Here is a 20,239-nt window from a genome sequence, read left to right as displayed (position 1 = left end):
CCCATAGGCTTCTGAAAACCTCCTGTAAGCACCGGTAAGAAGCATTGGGGATATTGTGTCGTCCTGCCTTATACCCTTTTTTTATTTGTATTCTGTTGCTAACTTTATGAAACACTATGGTAGCTGTTGATTGATTGATTGATATGTGGGGTTTAACGTCCCAAAACCACCATATGATTATGAGAGACGCCGTAGTGGAGGGCTCCGGAAATTTCGACCACCTGGGGTTCTTTAACGTGCACCCAAATCTGAGCACACGGGCCTAAAACATTTCCGCCTCCATCGGAAATGCAGCCGCCGCAGCCGGGATTCGAACCCGCGACCTGCGGGTCAGCAGCCGAGTACCTTAGCCACTAGACCACCGCGGCGGGGCAGTTGCTGTTGATCACCTGTGATTTCTTCCAGCATTTTTATACATGCTTCACCGACGCCCTGATTCCGCAGTGTCTGCATGACTGCTGATATTTCAACGCCTTCTCATAATCTATGAAGGCTATGATAGTGGTTGGCTATATTCTGAGCAGTTCTGTGTTACCTGATTTATAGTATGAATGTGGTCGATTGTTGAGAAGCCTGTTCGAAATCCTGCTTGTTCCTTTAGTTGATTGAATTCAATTGTTGCAATTTGTTAGCAAAGTAGAATTTTATTGTTGCAATATTGTTAGCAATTACCTTTCGGAGTAGCTTGTGTACTACGGAGAGCAAGCTGATCGGCCGGTAATTCTTCAAGTCCTTGTCATCTCCTTTCTTATGTGTTAACATGATGTTAGCATTCTTCCAAGACTCTGGTACTCTCCCCGTCAGGAGACACCATCTTTTAGCAGATCTGATGTTACTTAATTCCCGCCAACAGCTTTGCCTATTTGCATGCTCTCCAAGGCTTTTCTGACTTCTATCATTACTGGTGGGGTGTCATCTGGGTTACTGCTACTTATTATAGTATGAAGGTTGTGGTTGTCCCGGCTACTGTACAGATCTCTCTGAAACTCTTCCGCTATTTTAACTATCGTATCCATATTGGTAGTTATTTTGCCTTTTTGTCCATTAGTGCATACACCCAATTTTTACCTATCCCAAGTTTCCTCTTCAAATCTCTGAGCCTTCCTCTATTTTTCAGAGCGTGTTCGAAATTCTCTCCATGTTATACCTTCTTACATCGGATACCTCACGCTCATTAATCAACTTCGAAATCTATGCCAGTTCTATTTTGTCTGTTGTACTTGAGACTTTCATGCTTTGACGCTTCCTAATGAGATACCTCGTTTCCTGAGAACGCTTGCCAGTGTTCAGTCTAACTACCGAGCCTCCACCTTCCACTGCACACTCCGTTGTGATACTCGTCAGATTATCATTCTCTGTATCTACGATGACGTTGGTTTCCTCAATAAGAGCCGAGTACCTGTTCTCAAGCGAGACTCTGAATTTCTGTGCTTTCCCTCTCAGGGCTAGCTCAATAATTGGCTTGTTGCGTATCAGTTTCTGTCGTTCCTTCTTCAAGTCTAAGCGAATTCGAGACCGTACCATTCTATGGTCACTGCATTGTACCTTGCCAATCACTTCCACATCCTGCACGATGCCTTGGTGTGCACTCACTATAAAGTCTGTTTCGTTCTTATTTTCGACATTAGGGCTCCTCCATGTCCACTGACGGTTTCCTCGTTTTCGGTAGAAGGTATTCTAAATCTGTAAATTATTGCGTTTTGCGAATTCTACAAGTAGCTCCCCCCTGGTATTTCTAGTACCGATGCAGTTAGTATGACGCACCAATTACCAGCATGTGGGGTGCAGCACAATTAATGCGGCTGATGTAGAGCAAGTAGCCAGTTGCCGACCCGTCAACTAAGGAAGCTGATTGGTTCCGCGAAGATGAACGCGGAAGACCCGAGTGCGGAAAAGAAAAGAGACTTCTTCTTTCTCACGGCTCACAAGCAGAGCAGTTAAGGTCATTCGGGATTAGAAGGGGAAAGCTTACTGGGAAAAGCGTCTGGCATAAGGCAGGTCAGGCGCCACCGTCTGAGTTTAAGCCATTGTTGGCAGGCACGCATGTCACTGAGAATGACACGGGGACGCGACCACTTGGCTGACCGAGACATAGAGGCGGCAGGGAAACGACCATAATCTCCCCCCCCCCCTGTTGTTATGATGTCGGGGCGCCTCGCTGTCGCATGCACACCTAGTAAGCGCACGGAGCCCAGCGGTGTACCCACCGCTCTTAAGGACGCTTCTACGAAGCAACATTTAATGAGAGAGCCGACGGGGCTCGAGCGTGAGAACGGCCACCGACGGAGGTCGGCCGACAGAGGCATCACGGCCTGGCATGGGAGAGAGTGTCACACGCGGAGAACCTATCCCTTTGCGTATTGAATTTGGTAACGTAGTTTTTACCAATGCAGTGTCTATTATGAAAGCGTTTCTGCAATTGGTTGTAGCAATGCGAGCCCTTACGTGCGACTGGTTTTTGTGAAGACTCTTTGTTCGACCAAGGGTTGAAAAGAGGATGTTTGAATATGAAATGAGAGCGGAGGTTCGGGCTTGGACTGCAATAAAGCGTCTGCAATAAAGCATCTGCAATAAAGCGTAAAGGCTGCAATAAAGCGTCTCTTCACCGGACTACGGCTCTTCCTTCGCGCTGCCACCGTGCACTCGAGTCATCGAGGGGACCCATTCCGAACCTCAAACATCTTCCCTCCTTAGCTAGTGTTGAAGCTAGTCGAGGAGGAGGAAATTAACTAATGCCATATAGGCTCGTATTCACAAACGCTCCTTCACTCAAGGGCTCCCCTCGACTTGACGAAGTCAAGGCGGAGCGTGCTCCTCCACTCAAGGAGCCGCTGCATTTCATGAACGCTCCTCGACACTTCCTTCGCCAAGGGAGTCCTCGGAAATGCTCCCTCCACTTGAGTGAACAGTATGGGCCGAGAAAAGCGCCTGATAACGACAGTATTCGCAATAGCGGTTAGGAAATGCCTATCTTTGTATAATAAATGAACGCTTTTCTTACTCATTCTTGTTTTATAAATTGACATTACAGCAAAATACATGCATTTAGAGTGGTAGCATGGTTTCCCTAAGTCTTGAACCTTTAGAGTTAGCGAAACCCCTGCTTCAAGTCTGGCAACCGCGGCGCCCATGCAGCAGCTTATGGCGTTTCGTCTGCTGCGGAACGTGCTTAGTTTATTTCGTCCCGTGTGCGTCTAATAATTGCAGTTTATATTTACGGTAGTGTCTCAGTGGGTGTTTGAGACCCTGGTTTCGCCGGAGTGACTAACGAACTACGTGAGTGATGGCAGGAAGCAGAGCATATGGTTTGTTGCTTTGTTTACTTTCGCTTTGCTGAGAGCCTTCTCATCACTAGTGTAGCCACCGAACATGTAATGCGGTGGAGTGAGTAATTTCTATTTAATGTCACATCACATTGGTGTGCTTCTAGAATTCACCTCCGACAAAGATTACTTGTGCGTGAATTCGTTTTCGCTGTGGCAGTACGTGAACAGCCCCTGATTTCAGGGGACTGTGCAATGTCCATTTTTCTCATTTACTGCGAATTTCAACGTGGCACTTTCTTAGTTGTTCCTTTGCATGTAACAGAAATTTTGGAAGACAATGCTCGCAACTTCTATTCAAGAATACACTAGAGTAGCGTTGATTATGAGAGACGCTTGGTGGCGTTAAAAAGTAGGCATGGTGCACTCGTGGCTGAGCGTTGGAAGTAGACTGCTATGCAAATTAAGAAAAGCGATCGTGTGCATTTCTTCAACTAATGGCAAAAACATCATTTTAAAGTTGTTGTTTTTTCAATGAGTAGCATATATAGTCTGTTAACAATGCGTGTTTCTGTTTTTGTGTTTCAATTTTAACATTTCAATCTTCCAAGGATGCCTGAGTAAGCAGTTATCTTTTCCATCTTCTTTTCGCCCTGCATTTTTGGATGCTCTATTATGACAGATTCCAATAGCCGTAACCTTTAAATCTCTATATCTTTTGTCTCCAAGTTCACACAGCGGTCCCATCTTGAAATTTTTGTCCCGTCTCCTTTTTCTGCAAGCTCAGAAGCACATTAGGTAATGCAGGAATGACCTTTGCACTTTTGTTTTGGCTTTTATTTGTAGAATATGATTTCCGGGAATACCTCTTGAAATTAATCGTGGTTTCTGTGCTTCATTCTAGAGACTCGGCAGTACAGAGTTTATAAGAGATGATTTATTCTTTTGAAAATGATAAAATTTAAAGCGCTTTTGACTTTTTGCGCTGTTCTGTCTTAAAACCGACCATGGTGGTTCACTGAACCTTGGAGAAAGTGTCGTCAAAAAGCAAAGTATTTTGCTCTGCTGATTGTCGCAAGCGCCTTTGGGAGAGTGCAAAAGAAGAAAAACGAAGCGGTTTGCGCGTGCGCGTTGTTCATGACAAACTTTACGTGAACAGGCATACATATTTCTAGGACCAAAACATTGTTTCACGGAAGCCATGCTTAGTTGCTGATAATCTTCAAACCACATGAAAATCCAGGAACGTGGGCACTACTCCTGATGCAGTGACGGTTATTAATCTGAACGCGCGCAGCGTCTTGAATAAAATTTCAGCCTTTGAAAGTGTTTTGCTCGAGTATGAACCAGATGTACTCATTGTTACTGAGACTTGGTTGAATGAATGCATTGAAAACTGCGAGTTTCTTCCTCCAAACTATATAGCTTAGCGTAGAGATCGCGGATCTAGGGGTGGTGGTGTTGCGATTATCTGAAAAAGATCAACTGAGTGCACAGAACGTTCTTCGCCAGCTGAAATTGAATGTATTGCATGTGACATGACTTTATACGGCAGTTTGTTCACATTCGTTGCAGTGTATCGTCCTCCTGGTTCTTTGGAAGACTACATGCTAGCTTTCAATGACTTCTTACACAGCGAATTTCAGAATTCAAAAAGAAAAATTGTAATGGCTGGTGACTTTAATCTTCCGCATATTAACTGGGTGGAGTATAAAGCGAGTCAGGTTGATGTATTACCATCCCGAGCTCTCCTAGATGGGGTGTTCTCGCTCAGTATGGTTCAAGTTGTTCAGGAGTGCACACGAGTACACGAAAAGGGTGGCTCTTTACTTGATCTTGTATTTTTGAGTCCATCACTGGCTGAACAAAAGTACACTTGTGAGGTGATGGACGGTATTTCAGATCACAGTATGGTGATTCTTCAGCTATTGGGCATGCGTCATGAAGCGCAAGCCACAAAGTCTGTACTGGTGCCCAATTACTCTAAAGCTGATGATGTTTCAATTCTAGACTTTTTCGACATTGATTATGAAGATTTTGAGCGCATTGCTGTATGCTATAGTTCAACGGTTGATGATGCGTGGAAAAGTTTTAAAGAAACTGTACACATAATAATAAAACGTTACATACCTGACCAAAAAAAAAAGGTTCAAAGAATGAATCCATGGGTTTCGCGAAAAATTATTCACATGAAATGACAACTGAGGCGCATGCGGACAAAACGAAAAAGTAGTAAACAAAGTCCCAGATTCGCTGACATCACGGCGCTCTCTTTGTCGTTCAGAGCTGAGCTGGCTGACGCAAAGAAGCGATAGATAAATGAATCTTTAACGCAGTTTATTAAAACAGCACCGCAGAAATTTTGACAATATTTATCGAAAGAAAAATCAAATACTGTGTATTTGACTAAGAAAACCGGCACTGTTAACGATAGTTTTCAGTTAGCGTGTACTTTTAATGATTATTTCAAACCGGTATTTACGGACGATGATGGTATACTGCTGCAATTCAGTCTTGGTTGTCCTGCTTCGCCAATCCCTGATATTGCCGTTACACAGGAAGGCATTTGAAACCTTCTTCTGAACCTTGATGGAAAGAAATCAACTGGCTTAGATGGCATTTCGAATGTCTTTTTAAAAAGGTATGCTGAATGGTGCTCTTATTATCTCACTGATATATTTAACAAATGTTTGCGTGATGGACAGATTCCTAATGACTGGAAATGTGCTAAGGTCATACCGATTCATGAAGGAGGTGCTAAAGACTGTGTAAACAACTACAGGTCTGTGTCTTTGACAAGCACGTGCTGTAAAACACTGGAGCGTGTACTAAGCACTTAACAGAATTTCTCGAAGAGCACGAACTATTGGTAGAACAACAACATGGTTTCAGGTGAGCTTTCTCGACAGTGACAATTCTCACCAAGGTTTCACATTTCATTAGTCAAATCTTAGATGACAGAGGGCAAGTTGACATTATTTTTCTTGATTTCAGAAAAGCATTCGACAAAATACCACATCCAACATTGCTGCATAAACTTAGCACAATCCTGCAGAATGATGAGCTCATAAATTGGATAGCGGCTTATTTGATAAACAGAGAGCAAGTGGTTAGCATTAGGGGCACAAACAGCACGAGCCAGTCGGTAGGTTCAGGAGTTCCGCAGGGCTCTGTCATAGGGCCACTGCTGTTCTTACTATATATTAATGATATGAACAGCGGCTTCTCGCCCGATGTTTTTATTAAGCCCTGTGCTGATGACACAGTCTTCTATTCAAAGGCAGAATCGAACTACGACCAGGAAAAGCTTATTGAACATCTGGGCATGATAGGCTCTTGGTGCAAAAAATGGCAAATGGTGTTGAACCCAAGCAAAACAGTTTATATGCCGATTACAAGAAAAACCAAGCCTCTCTTATTTCGTTACGTCATAAATGACGAAACACTCTGCCGTGTGTCAGAATATAAATACCTGGGTGTTTACGTCACTGATAGCTTGCACTGGAACCACCATATAGATTATGTCTGTGATAAATCGCAAAAAAAGCTTTGGATGCTCTGTCGGAGGCTTGGTAACGCGACACCTGAAGTAAAACTTATAGCAAATAAAACCACAGTACTTCCGTTGCTGGAATATGCATGCCCGATATGGAAGCCATATACGCAAAATAATATCGCTAAATGTGAACAGGTTCAAAATAGAGCCTTAAGATTTATTTTCAATTCCTACCGTAGAACGCAGTCCGTAACAAGTCTAAGAACTAGGCCTGATATTCTTACATTGCACGAAAGAATGAATATCAACAGCATGAAAATCTTTTTTCAGATATTCCACGGTATCTACAAAACAGAGATAACAAAATTCTCACTCTAGACACGTCGCCTTCGCGGAGAAAGCACACCAAACACATTAAACCTCTCAAGCATAACACAAAATCGTTCAAGAATTTTTTTATTGTATCCGCTGTTGACACATGGAATAGGTTACGGAATGACGTTGTACTGTGTAGCAATGGTAAAGATTTTGAATGTGCGTTTCAAATGTTGAACGGAGCTGTGATAAGGCATTCACTTGCTCACCTGTGTTCTGCCGTGTTATGCTGCAGGGTGCGCATTGAATGTTGGATTTTTTATTTATTTTTTTGCATTGCTTTTGCTTTCTTTGTGTAAAATTGTGAGATGTTCCACAGTGCCCAGATGAGCAACTCCTGTTTTGGCATGTATGCTAACAGTATGAATAAAATAAAATAAAAATAAAAATAACGAAGACCAGTGCAACAAAGTGGTAAAAAATGCTCAAGAGTATTGGAGACTTCGCATATATATATGGTCAAACCCCTGTAAATAAAATATCTTCTTTGTTGCAACATTAGCATGCCTACACGCTGGAACCACGCCATCTCAGTTTCGTGGAAGGGGAGTGGTGCTGGTGTATGTAAAACAAGCTTGATTTTTGTAGAACTCCTCTCCTGTAGAACCGGAGAAGAGGATTTTGTGATTCTGTCTCATCCTGAAAAAACAAACATGACGATAATTATGTATTAAAAATGAACAAACTAGAAATTACGAATGCCAAGATAAACCTTTATTACATTTGCCTGGTGAAGAGCCATGTGGCAAACACAAGCGTGCAACTGCAAAGGGTGCATTAATCAAGCAAATGCAGCTGACACACTGTTGAAATAAATTTCGAGATTGTAAGACATCATAAATAAGATCGAGGAAGTAGGCACCATAGCGTGTCTTATGCAGTGCAGCTGCACGCATTCCTTGCAGATTTTGTCTTTTTGTATACTGTCATGCAAACTCTGAAAGGCATTGCGAATACGGCACGTTTTAGGAAACCTTTCCTCTGTGTTCTTCCGTCGGCAGTCTGGCCCCTGCACAAAAGAGGCAAGACATAATATTAGAAAAATGTAATAGCTAAATGCGCTCATTCATTTTATTTCTTGCGTTAAAGAACCGACATGGTTGAGTTATTAAGCTTTGTCTATTTTGACACATGTTTGGCTCAGGCACTTGGCCAGCTCACCAGGCATATGGTTATGCAATTCGATAACCATATGCCTGGTCAAATCAATGGCGTAGTCAGCAATATCTCTTAGAAAGGGGGCGGGTTCAACTATAAAAAAACATTCTTATAATGTATCTGCTGCATTTCTATTTCGTATGTTTCCGTTTTTATGCGACGCTCCATGCATTCTTGCGTACGTGCATGTTTCACAGAACACGAACCTCTGGTTGATTACCTGAAGCTGTTTGTGGTTGTTCATTCGTATTTTGAGCTGTATAGACACTATATATCGAAGCTATGTTTCACGCGTAGTAGCAACAAAAGCACACCTATTGGGCCCAATCGCATTGAGTTTTGTTTTTCCTAAACTGTCTTTTATAGTGATCTGGCCTGAGCAGCGGGAAAATTAACCAAAAAAAGAAGAAAAAGAAGAAATTACCTTCTCGTAGATACAGACGATCATCTAACAAAAGCGTGCTTCGCCGTATATTTCGGCTAGGATAGCAAAGATTCACCGGAAAGAAAGCCGCTCAGGAGTATGGTGAATGCAGCGCATCGAAAGTTTGCTATTACGTTTTCTCTCAGCTTATTTTTTAAGCTTTCGCGCCACGCTTGAAATGGTGTGGTGTGCAAGCTTCATCGAAACACTTGAAAGCACCAGCATCCGCAGTAAATCTTGGAGCAGATACATGACGAGTATACGCACGCCCGAAGGCAGGTAATCCTCTGGCTCATGCATGAAACGCAATACATCACGGCACTGGTGCGCGCTCCGCTTGACACCACGCCCGCCTCTCCCGGCGCCACAGAGCCGTTGTCGAACCGTTACAAGACAGCTCCGTAGGGAACGTGCACCGTCACTGTTGAAAGAACGCGACGGTGGTGGCAGCCAAATTGATCCATAAACGCTGTCAAAGCGAGACGGGCTCCACCATGGACGCGATGTTGGCGCAGAAACTTCACTCGAGGGACGCTTCAAGGTAGCTTGATCGCTTCCTTGACAATCTCGAAGAAACGCTCGAGATTTCTTCAAGTGAAGGAAGCGTTTCAAGTGAAGGGCGGTTTGTGAATGGGAAAACGCCACTCAAGGAGCGTTTCGAGTGAAGGGTCGAGTCGAGGAGCGTTTTTGAATACGGGGGATAATCTCCTACTGCCTGGTATCTAGCCTGCTTCTTCCCTACTTTTGCATTAAAAAGTTTCTCATCAGTATGATATACTTGTTTATACCTTACGTATTGCCGATTCCACGTCTTCATAGAAGCTTTCTACTGAAGCGTCATCATGGCTCGATGTAGGTGCGTAAGCCTGTACCACCTTCGTTTTGTATCTCTTGTTGAGTTTAATTACGACACCTACCACCATTCGATAATGCTATAGTATTTCTGTATGTTGGCAGCTATGTTTCTGTGAATAAGGAATCCTACTACCAGTTCTCTTCTGTCAACCATGCCCCGATAGCAAAGGACGTGCCCATTCTGTAGCACCGTATAGGCCTCATCTGTCCTCCTAACCTCACCGAACCCTATTATATCCTATTGACGTCAAGCCATTGACGTCACGCCATACCAAATTTGGCATATGTGAAGTTAGCGAAAGCGCCGCGAGGGCATCATTAGCATAGGCCGTAGTCATGTTGTTACATAACACGCATCTCATATTTATCATATATGTCCGAGTCTCATACCTTCGTCATTCATTCACGTCCCGCAATACCAAATTTGGTATAAGTGAAGCTAGCGAAACGGCCGTCAGCGCAACATGAGCGTGGCATGTAGCCATGTTGTTACATGACACGCATGCTATATATCTCATGTTAGGGCCTTTCGCTTTTGTTCGCCACGCAGTCATGTCATACCATGCCAGTTTTCCAACATGTAATGTGAACGAAGTCACCGCAAGAACAGCAGGACCTTAAAATGTAAATCATGACATTCATGACATACATGTCATATATTTCATGTTATGACTACTCAAATATGCTTGTCATACAGTCATCTTATGCCATACTAAGTTTGTTATCGATACAAATATTGAAACAGCCAGGAGAGCTAAAAGTCGTAACCGGTTAGATAGATAGATAGATAGATAGATAGATAGATAGATAGATAGATAGATAGATAGATAGATAGATAGATAGATAGATAGATAGATAGATAGATAGATAGATAGATAGATAGATAGATAGATAGATAGATAGATATGCTCAAAGTCACCGAGGTTCACTAAAAATGCTTCACATTGATTTGTAGTACAAATAGAAATATAAACAAGACGGAACACTCGCCGCTCAAGAGTGCAGAAAGGATAGATGGGAAACATGCGGAGGCATGGTCGAAGGCGTACGAGGATGGGACATCAATCGGCGAGAGCTATGGGGTGCCTGTAGATTACGCATGGCACAACTGTTCAGCAGGGAATCCACCAGGCGAGTCCATCGCTGCACGTGGAGCGATGTTGTCATGTCTGTACTTCTCGCGATGAAGACACGGGTTCTTTTCCCTTCTGCTTCAGTCACGCTCGTCCCTAGCAGTCGCAAGCCGTTAGATAGAATATGCGTGGACTGATGCCATCTTTCGAACATAAATTGGAGCATTATTGCGTTGACGAAAACCTTCGAAGAGGGTCAGGACACAACAAACAAAAATACACGCAGAATAGTTGTTTATGCATTTTGTTTCATGCCATCCTTTCAACCGGTGTGCGCTGTTTACGGTCTAACAATAAGCCGTCGAAACTACCATTGCCTTTTAGACATCAACACCAGCTACGTTATGTTCCATCACACGCATTTGCACAATGCATAGTTTCGATAAACTTCAAGGACTCTTCATATGAACGTGGGCACGACAACTGCATTACGTCCCTTGAAGGGCCATGGAACCACGCCGATTTCAAAGACAATATATTATTTTCTTTCTGGCATTTGCTGCGCTTACTACAAGCGCTACCTCCTCACCAGTTATTTCTTCATAAAACACGTTTCATGTCACAACTAAGCGTTGAGCCAGTCCGGATATGCGCTTTTCGGCCACACGCTGCTTTCTCCACTTGCGCTGTCGCAAACGTAAGTAACAAAGCGAAATGAGATCACCGCTTGCAATAGACAGATGAGACAAGGCAGCACGGACATGCGACTGCAGGGTAAAGAAGGGAAGTGACAATTTACAACGGATATCTCTCGTATATCGAACAACTGAGACCTCATTTCATGACGTCAGATAAACTCGCCCCGCCGCGGTGGTCTAGTGGCTAAGGCACTCGGCTGCTTACCCGCAGGTCGCGGGATTAAATCTCAGCTGTGGTGGCTGCATTTCCGTTGGAGGCGGAAATGTTTTAGGCCCGTGTGCTCAGATTTGGATGCACGGTAAAGAACCCCAGGTGGTCGAAATTTTCAGAGCCCTCCACTCGGAGTCTCTCATATACATATGGCGGTTTTGGGACGTTAAACGCCACATATCAACGTCAGGTAAACTCACTACTAATGTGCCAAAAAGATGGGAAAACTTCGAGAAAGAATAACGCGCCCTTTCTTCACGTTTTCAGCGACTCTTCAGTGGCCTTTGAACGGCAGCTAAGGACACCGGAAGTGAAGCTCAAAATGTATTGAAAAATCGATATGGTTAGCTCAGAGCTCTATGAAATAGATTGAGTCCTTCATTACATCATGATACTCTAAATATTGATCTTTGATATGTATTCCAAGTTCTCCTTCATGAGCGTCTGAGTATTTCAATATTACTACGAAAATACTGAAATCTTTTCTTGATAGGAATTCCTAACTTGTGTAATTCTTGCTGCTGTTCTTGCTTTCAACAGTCTTCATTGTTTACATTCCGTCAGCTACTCGCGTCGTATATTCTCAACTAATCACACTTTTTCCTCACTGTACAGATTGCATGCTGTGGGTGAAACGTGCGGTCGCAAACACAGTGCCACAAAATTGCTTGGACAAGTACGAGGAGAACTGCGACGTCCTAGTACAAACGTACGATAAGGACCTCTGCAAGTACGAATAATAAAATTGCATCTCACATTGCTGCACTTTGTCTGCGTTTATTCGTCAAAAACTAAGAACTCCGTGTGGACACAGATAAAAAATGCACCTCTGGCGATCGCGGCAAAGTGTCACCACGTGCATTCACTACAGGTTGTTTAGCCTACATTCCTATTACATCGACTTCTCCTGTGACGATATCATACACTTTCGTGTTGTGCAGATTCCTAAGACGCAGATATGAATTATGGTGTTTTAAGTATAGTTTTAAACCGGAGACGAGGTTTCCAATGCTATAATAAGCTGCAAAATATAGTCGTGAACTCCTGCTACACAATATTACTTGTTTAATATCTAGTATCATTGTGTTTATGCAATATTTGCATGTCTGACGGTTATGTGGTTAACAATAAACGAATCTCATTGGTGCACTAGCATCTCTCAATCTTTTTTGCAAGGTGTTCAGCAGTTTTCGCTTTCTTCTCAAGCTGTCATTGATTTATGTTTGCCCCGTTGCCATTCTCCAAGAAGCCTTAACTGCTTTAGTGTCTGCTTGAAACTATTTTATCGAAAAAAAATCAATGCTTACTTACGGAGGGACAATGCGGTGAAGCACTTGCATCAGATCATGAATCGTACTTTTCTATTTTCTTCTGAGTAGGGGTGTTTTTATTATGTTAACGTTTTGTTCTGTGATATGTCTTGATTGAAGGGTGGCTGAATATCAATGTTTTTACGATGTCGTGGCCTTTTATTTTGTTTATTTTGATTTACAGCCTCTCGATAACGTGTTTGTTGTTCGCTGATGTTTCGATTTCTTCATATGCACCTATGCCAGATCTGGCATAAACGATAATGAAACACAGACATTGCGCGGTATGGAGGCGCTACTCTTCTAAGAGCCCCTACTATCCCGTCCAATGCTTGCGAAGCCGCCACGTGGGCCTGCATTATCTTACTGAACTAGTTCGAATTTCGAAGGGCACTCAGTAGCTCTCAATCGCCAAAATCTGCTGAAAGCATGCCTTTGTTTTCTTTCTGTCAGCAATGGTAACAGCTATCACGTTGCGTTGCGATGAACTCACGTCACTACACTAATGGATAGATTCATATGTGGGGTAGTCGAGTCGTAGTCGAGGGCTAAGTAAATCACGTCACTGCATAATCTCGGTAAGTTTTTGCCACCTCTGATGCCATCCGCATCGGTACCATGTTCAGCACATGTATATCGGCGCGCATATATATGTTGTCACGTGGTATTCGATGGGTTTCCAGTGAAGAAGGTGGCAGTGGAGATGTTACAGACAAATCTGTTCACTCGATGATCTTCTGCCGAGTGAATGAATCGTACTTGTAATGCACGTGGTACATTGATAGCGGTTTTATTCATATGCCTGCTTTTATATATATCTTTGTACATTCTGGTAAATATCTGTTATTGAACTCGCGACCGCTTTACTTCTAAAAAGATTGCATTCTTTTCTTTGCACGTGCAATATTATTGGAACATTCTGAACATTGGAGCCGTTTCAAAGAATTATGGCTAGGCAGTTGTTACTTGTGTTACGGACTGGTTACATGAGAACAAGGAAAAGAAACGCGTGTAACCATGCATGTGGAATCCACCACCAATTTAGTCATGAAGAAAGATTTTTTTTGATGAACGTGGCTGCGTATTCGAATCAGCAACTACTAGGTCGGTAGCGGGACGCGTTAAAGAACTGGCTCGAGCTTATATATACGCCTACTTGCTAACGGTGATTAATTATTTGTCATAAATTTCAATGCAAACGCCTGCGACACTGAGCGTAGGTACCTATCTAACGCCTGTGGCTTGTACTGTCATTACTCTCTTTGCACTCCTGTTTCATTCACGGCATGCATATTCAAATTGGTATAGCCTGATATGACTTTATGAAGAACATAAATTAAAAGTCATCATGTGAAAATTATGCCTTGCATGCCGTGAACGGCACGCCATAGTTTTGAGGCTTTTGAGGCCTTTGCGTTGACTTGATGTGTATGAAACATCTTAATTTATGACAGTAGCTTATCATGAACATCAACCACAGCTGCTAAGGTGCAAATTATTACACGCATGTCGGTTACGACGTTATTTACATGACATAATATCAGGCTGCTGGAGACTGTTTAAATCATTGAATATGCACGAAACTGGCATTGCATGACCTGACTGTATGACGAACAATGGGAACACCTGGCAACAAAAAAATAATGATATGCATCTCATGTACTTCATTATATAAAAGCCATGTTTATGGGGTGCTCACGACCAGTTCGCTAGCTTACTGTACATTATAACTGGTATTCCGTCAGATGACTGTATAATCAATACAAAATACTGGTGTTAGCATGAAAGTCACGACACGCATGTCATGTATGCTATGACTTACATACCATGGTAATGGCGAGATTGCAGCAACTTAGCTTTATACGAAACAAAATTGGTATTCTGTCATATGACTGCGTTGTATATAAATGATAGATGGTAATATTGAAATCATGACAGGCACGGTATGTACGGTGCGATATGTATGATATTGTCTTGGTGCACTTTTGGCCGTTTCGTTACTGTATATATACACTAAAGTTGGTACACGAAAATTGGCACGCATGATATGGTTTCTGCAGAACGTAAATATTAGGTTACGAATGGTATATAGGAATATAATTTTCAATGACATGGTAGATACTAAATTGTACATGCAAATCATGACACATATGTGATAGTGAGCACGTCACATCAAGGAACAAATCAATGGCCTCAAAGGCAAACCATATGATGTAAATAGCTCCTTGCTGGCTGCTTCAATTTACAGCAGTGGCATAGGTAGAAAGTTTTTTTCAGGGTAGAGCAACTCCTTATTTCGGGAGAGGGGGCACCCTAAAATGGTAATTTTTCGCTCGGTATGCCATGGCGGAAAAATATGGAAAAAGGGCATGGGCCTTGTGCACCACCCCCTCGCTATCCACTGATTTACAGCAATTGCCACAGTGGATCTGATCTGCCAGATTTTTCAACGTACACCATCTACCGTTGCTCCTACACACAGCAGACTTTTCCTCTAGCCCTTGCGAAATGACGCTAAGGCCATAAAGGCACGTTCGAAAGGCCATCACATCAGGTGTCTTTCGTGACGCCACTTGTTCATATAAGCTCGAGCACGTCCTTACTATGACTTAAAGGGCCTGCTCACCAGTGCTTAGCGCTTATTTTTTGAGGAAGGTTCGACAGATAGCTTGTAGTTTTTTTTACGTGTTGTTCGTTCGTCTATAAACTTGCGTTGAAACCGCAGAAAGCATGAACGTACTTTGCACACCACAACGGCCGCTAAAGGAGCTAGATAAAAGTCTCTCTTCGTATTCGATTTTTATTCCGTGGCTTCGTTGACCATTGGCTTCAACAAGCTACTTGCGAAAGGGTTAAGAAAACAGCCTCCTAACTGATCAATGGCTCTATCGGTCTAATAGACCGACCTCTTCGATACCATTTCACTATTTTCATCGCCTAACCATCAGTTTATTACAAAAAGCTTGCAGGTGCCTTTTGCGGCCATGCAAGTTACTCAGGGCAGCACTACTATTTTTATTAGCATCCCATACATATAAATTGTTAGGTTTATGTTACGGGGATGTCTCGACACATATTAGAACTCCCCCCTCTCCCTGCAAGACGCGTAAATTATGAAGCAGTCGATAACACGCACTGCCCAAGTTCTTGTACACCCACTGTGGTTAACCCACGTGATTCGTCACCAGCTGGTGTCCTTCGTTCCTATGCTGCTTGCAGTATTAAGCCCGTCAAGTGTACTAAGCTAGACTGCCTCTTAGACAAATTTAAGGTGGCCGGTATCACCAAAGCTGCAGCCAGAGTCTAAGTGAGAACCACAGCCACGGCGAAAGTCACAGCACAATCCACAGACATTCCAGTGTTCGTAGTGGGCATTGAACAAGACAATGACAGTGCTGCTTCCCCAAGACTTGTAGAAAAAGAAACAGGGCATTCCTGCGATATCCCCATGTCTTCTGGACACCACATTTATGCTTTTGAATAAGCTAAGTGCACCGCCAGCACGCAATGCCCTGGAGCTTCTGAAGATTTCTAATTGAGGGTTTTATTCAGATACCAAATGTATGGCCATTATCCGCTGGATTTTGCCGCCGGCGTCTGTGTTGATGAGTGCCGTCATTCACCGTATATATACATATCTATATAAATAAAAACGGAAAAAAGAAAAGTATTAGAGAAAAAAACTACGGCATGCGGAATGAAACGTCCGACCGCTTGCTTTTGAGTGCATGTTGTTTACCACTCAGCCACAAGAAAGCATCCCCTTCAAAGTAGAAACCGCAAGCAATTTTTACCTGCCACTTACCCGTGGCGACACCAATCATGGGGAACTATCGCATTTTCAGCATTACCTGTGAGCTGGCGCAATGAACGTGCGTCGCCACAACGCAACGATGCGGCGACGCCCGCTCATGCGTTGACCTCTCACGCATTCTTTCCCCGTGGAGGGGGTACACACTCACACACTCACGCGTGCGCACGCTTATTTCACGATGGCGAGAATAGTACGCCTTTGGTTTTCACATGAACGATTCTATTGTAGTCACCAGGCGCACAAAGGTCACTGCACTCAATGCACAGGTTACGTCCGCGACGACGGTGCGTTTTTCAGACATGGCGAAGTAACAACTGAGACACTTATTTGTCTTGATCTCAACCCGATAGCACATTTCGTGCGTCACTTGTGTGCGAACAACACGGGGCACATTTCCATGTGCTTGTCATTTTTCGTGTGCAATCCTAATTTGTTGCTATCGCATTTATTGCTTCGCCTTTGCGGCAAATCTGTGACACTTTTAGCACTCCAATATTCACCATGTCTCGGTGTCACAAGTCCCGTTAAATAAGGGAGGCGATCACCGGGCTAATTCTAAGGGCCTATATGCCTTCCAGTCCTTTCAACGCAGCTCGTCATCACAACAGGATTTGTCCCTTCACTAACATCTCCAGCAGAATTCTCATGGCTTGGCTGCACTCTACAAGGTAGACAATTCAGCAGCCGCAGCACCCAATTTCCCTCCTCCAGAGAAGTTACAGGCATCATCGCCACGACACCTTGTCTCCTGCCTAAGTGTCCAATTGCGCACAAGAAGCGCCACCATCGCAACAGCCTGTCTCGGTGCAAGTTTTGCTGTGCTGCACTATGGAACTTCACGGCCCGGTGCCCATTTGCACCTTGTTGGTTGAACTTGCTACAAGCAACTGTATGATTTCGTCGTGACCCTCGCCCGCTGAGATTCTTCCAGACTCGCCCGCCAGAGGCCAACTGCTTACCGACAGCCACTCCACGTTGACGACCTGGCCTTCCCAATGGACACCTTATGAATTGCCGTTCAAGTAATTAGTATTTGTCACTCTCTTTCTTTTTCATATATATTTCAAATTGCGCAAAGCACTGAGGGGGGGGCTTTAGTGCCATAACCACCATCAACATTTCTTGATCACTGCTCCCCGCCTCTCGCGCAGCTGATGCAAGCTCGAGCTTCGCGAGGACAAAATGGCTGAACTCCTGTCCTGGCTGGACGCGGCAACTGAAAACCCGTCTACACTCGCGTCCCGAATAAAAGCTTAGACCATGGCATGGTCTCAAGCGCCGCCGTCTCGTCTCTCCTTTCTCTACAAGCACTCGAAGACGGGAAACTGTTTCAAAGCGTAAGGCCATGTGGCCATTTTCAACGCTTGGAGCAATGACGACAAGCTACTGCGTGTCAATTATGCCTTGCTAGACACCACCAGGACATGATAAAATAACAGAGAGTCAACCCTCACAACGTGAAACATTTTCCGCACCAGATTCATCACCACTTTTACAAGCTTCGTTCGCTAAGAGAGGGTCGAAGCTCTGCTTGAATACCGCCTTCATCTACACAAAGAACTGTTCATGCTGTTCACAGAAGAAGAAAATAAACTGTTCTGCCGCGCCGACCTAACATGCCGAAGGACAAGAAAATCCGCCTCCTTATGCGAGGAGTTAAACAAGAGATTTTCGCGGGACTGTTACGGAACCCAGCGAACAGAGTAGAAGAATTTGTCTCAGAGGCGACCGCAATCAATATGTTGAGATGCGCAGCCGCCAGTACAATTGCCGTTCGACGCCGCAGTTCACTGATATCCATGGGCTATGCTTTGCCGACCTGAGCTAAACAATCAGTGTGATTGTGCAGGAAAAGCTGTGACACTTTAGGCATACGCCACCCCCTCAAGTTTATTGTACTGATGACGTTGTGCCCCATCACGAGATCAAGCAATTTCTGGGCGTTCTTTGACAAGCAGAGCCGTAGCCACAGGCTATGAGCTACGCTGCTGCAGCGTGACGCTGCGCTCCCCCTCCACGCTCAAGTCAAGATGCCGCATTGTCGCCTTTCTGCAGCCACAAACCACCACTACCAACGCCGTCACGTCCACCCGACGGCTAGCACAACACTTCGAGGAAAAACCGACGTGTGGCGTGCCCCAAACCACAAACTTCTTTGCTACCATTGCAGAGAAACTGGCCAGACGTACCACCACTGCCAGTACCGCCAGAGTAGATTGCGTGTTTTCAAAGCCAATGCAATGTGCCTACAGTAGGGTAAACACTCTCTTGACATCGCTGTATACCTTGAAGGAGCGCAGTCGACCCACCGACTAGCTTACCATTCACCGTAGCCAGGTCCGTACGCCTCACTGCATTACAGGCTGTATATGCCAGCCCTGCTGTACGATGAACTATCGAAGATCCTCCTCCGCCCCCGACGATGATGAGGATGCGACAAAAACTCACAAACCTGCCGTACCTCGAATGCATATCCGTCATATAAACTGCGCTGCCACAAGAAGACCTGACGACACAATGTAGAAGCAGCAGAGCAAACTGTCGCAGCCGTGATCTGACGCCGAGACCCAACCAAAACAAAGGACGACGAACAGGAAACCTAGGCGTTCTCATCGACTGTCACAGCGTCAACACTCTCAGTGACCCTGCCGCCAACTATGTCGTGATTAATGGGTCATTTGTCGCCAAGCTGAAGAAAGTAAGGGCTGATGGAGGTCACCTGATAACGCCGGTTGGAGTTTGCACTCGACATGTCATGCAAGCTTTGTTATGCTACAACAGTGCCCCCGGAACGTGTTTTTTCTGAAGGAGTACTTCCTAAGTCAAAGAGAAAGACGTGCGCTACACTCGGACAAAGACCACCCTACGCTATGCCAGACAACCCCGAAATAAATGAAATAGGAGAGCAGGACACCGCGCCACCTTTTCTGCAGTGCCATCATTTCTGTCAGCACTGAAAAGGAGAAAACCTTCAAGCTGTCATTGAGGGCAGTAAGCACATGCTCTCAAACCGTCATATGCTGAGCTGCATGGCGGCAAAGCAAGGGTACTGACGAACTTCAGCCACGAGTACACGCACCTGAAGGTTAGTACGATGGTCACCGACATCGACGAATTTTTCAACGCCAGCAATGCTTTTGCCCTAATCGACGCTGCCGAAGCTGCTTCGACGAATCGAGGTCCGCAACCAGATTCTGATGTCAATGCGAGCTTTCCGAAAGGCGAGAAAGACCAGCCGAAGGCCCTGATTCCGCAATTAAACGACTTATTCTCGTTATCATTGAGAATTCGACAAACCCTAGGTGCCAAACACCGCTCCATAACAGAAGAAAGTACCCGACCAGTTCGACAAAGCCCGTACAATGTTTCCACACGCAGACTTGAGGCCGTGGAAAAATAAGTCGACGAAATGCTACGCGACGACATCATTCAGCCATCCAAGAGCCCGTGGACATCACTCGTGGTAGTGAACAAAAAGGATGCGGCCCTGCTTTCTTGCGCCGATTACCACCGCCTGAACACAATCACGAAGAAAGACGTGTACGCTCTCCCACGTATAGGT

The sequence above is a fragment of the Rhipicephalus microplus genome, chromosome 6, assembly GCF_043290135.1.
Source record: "Rhipicephalus microplus isolate Deutch F79 chromosome 6, USDA_Rmic, whole genome shotgun sequence".
Taxonomy (NCBI): Eukaryota; Metazoa; Arthropoda; class Arachnida; order Ixodida; family Ixodidae; genus Rhipicephalus; species Rhipicephalus microplus.
This window is presented reverse-complemented; position numbering follows the sequence as displayed.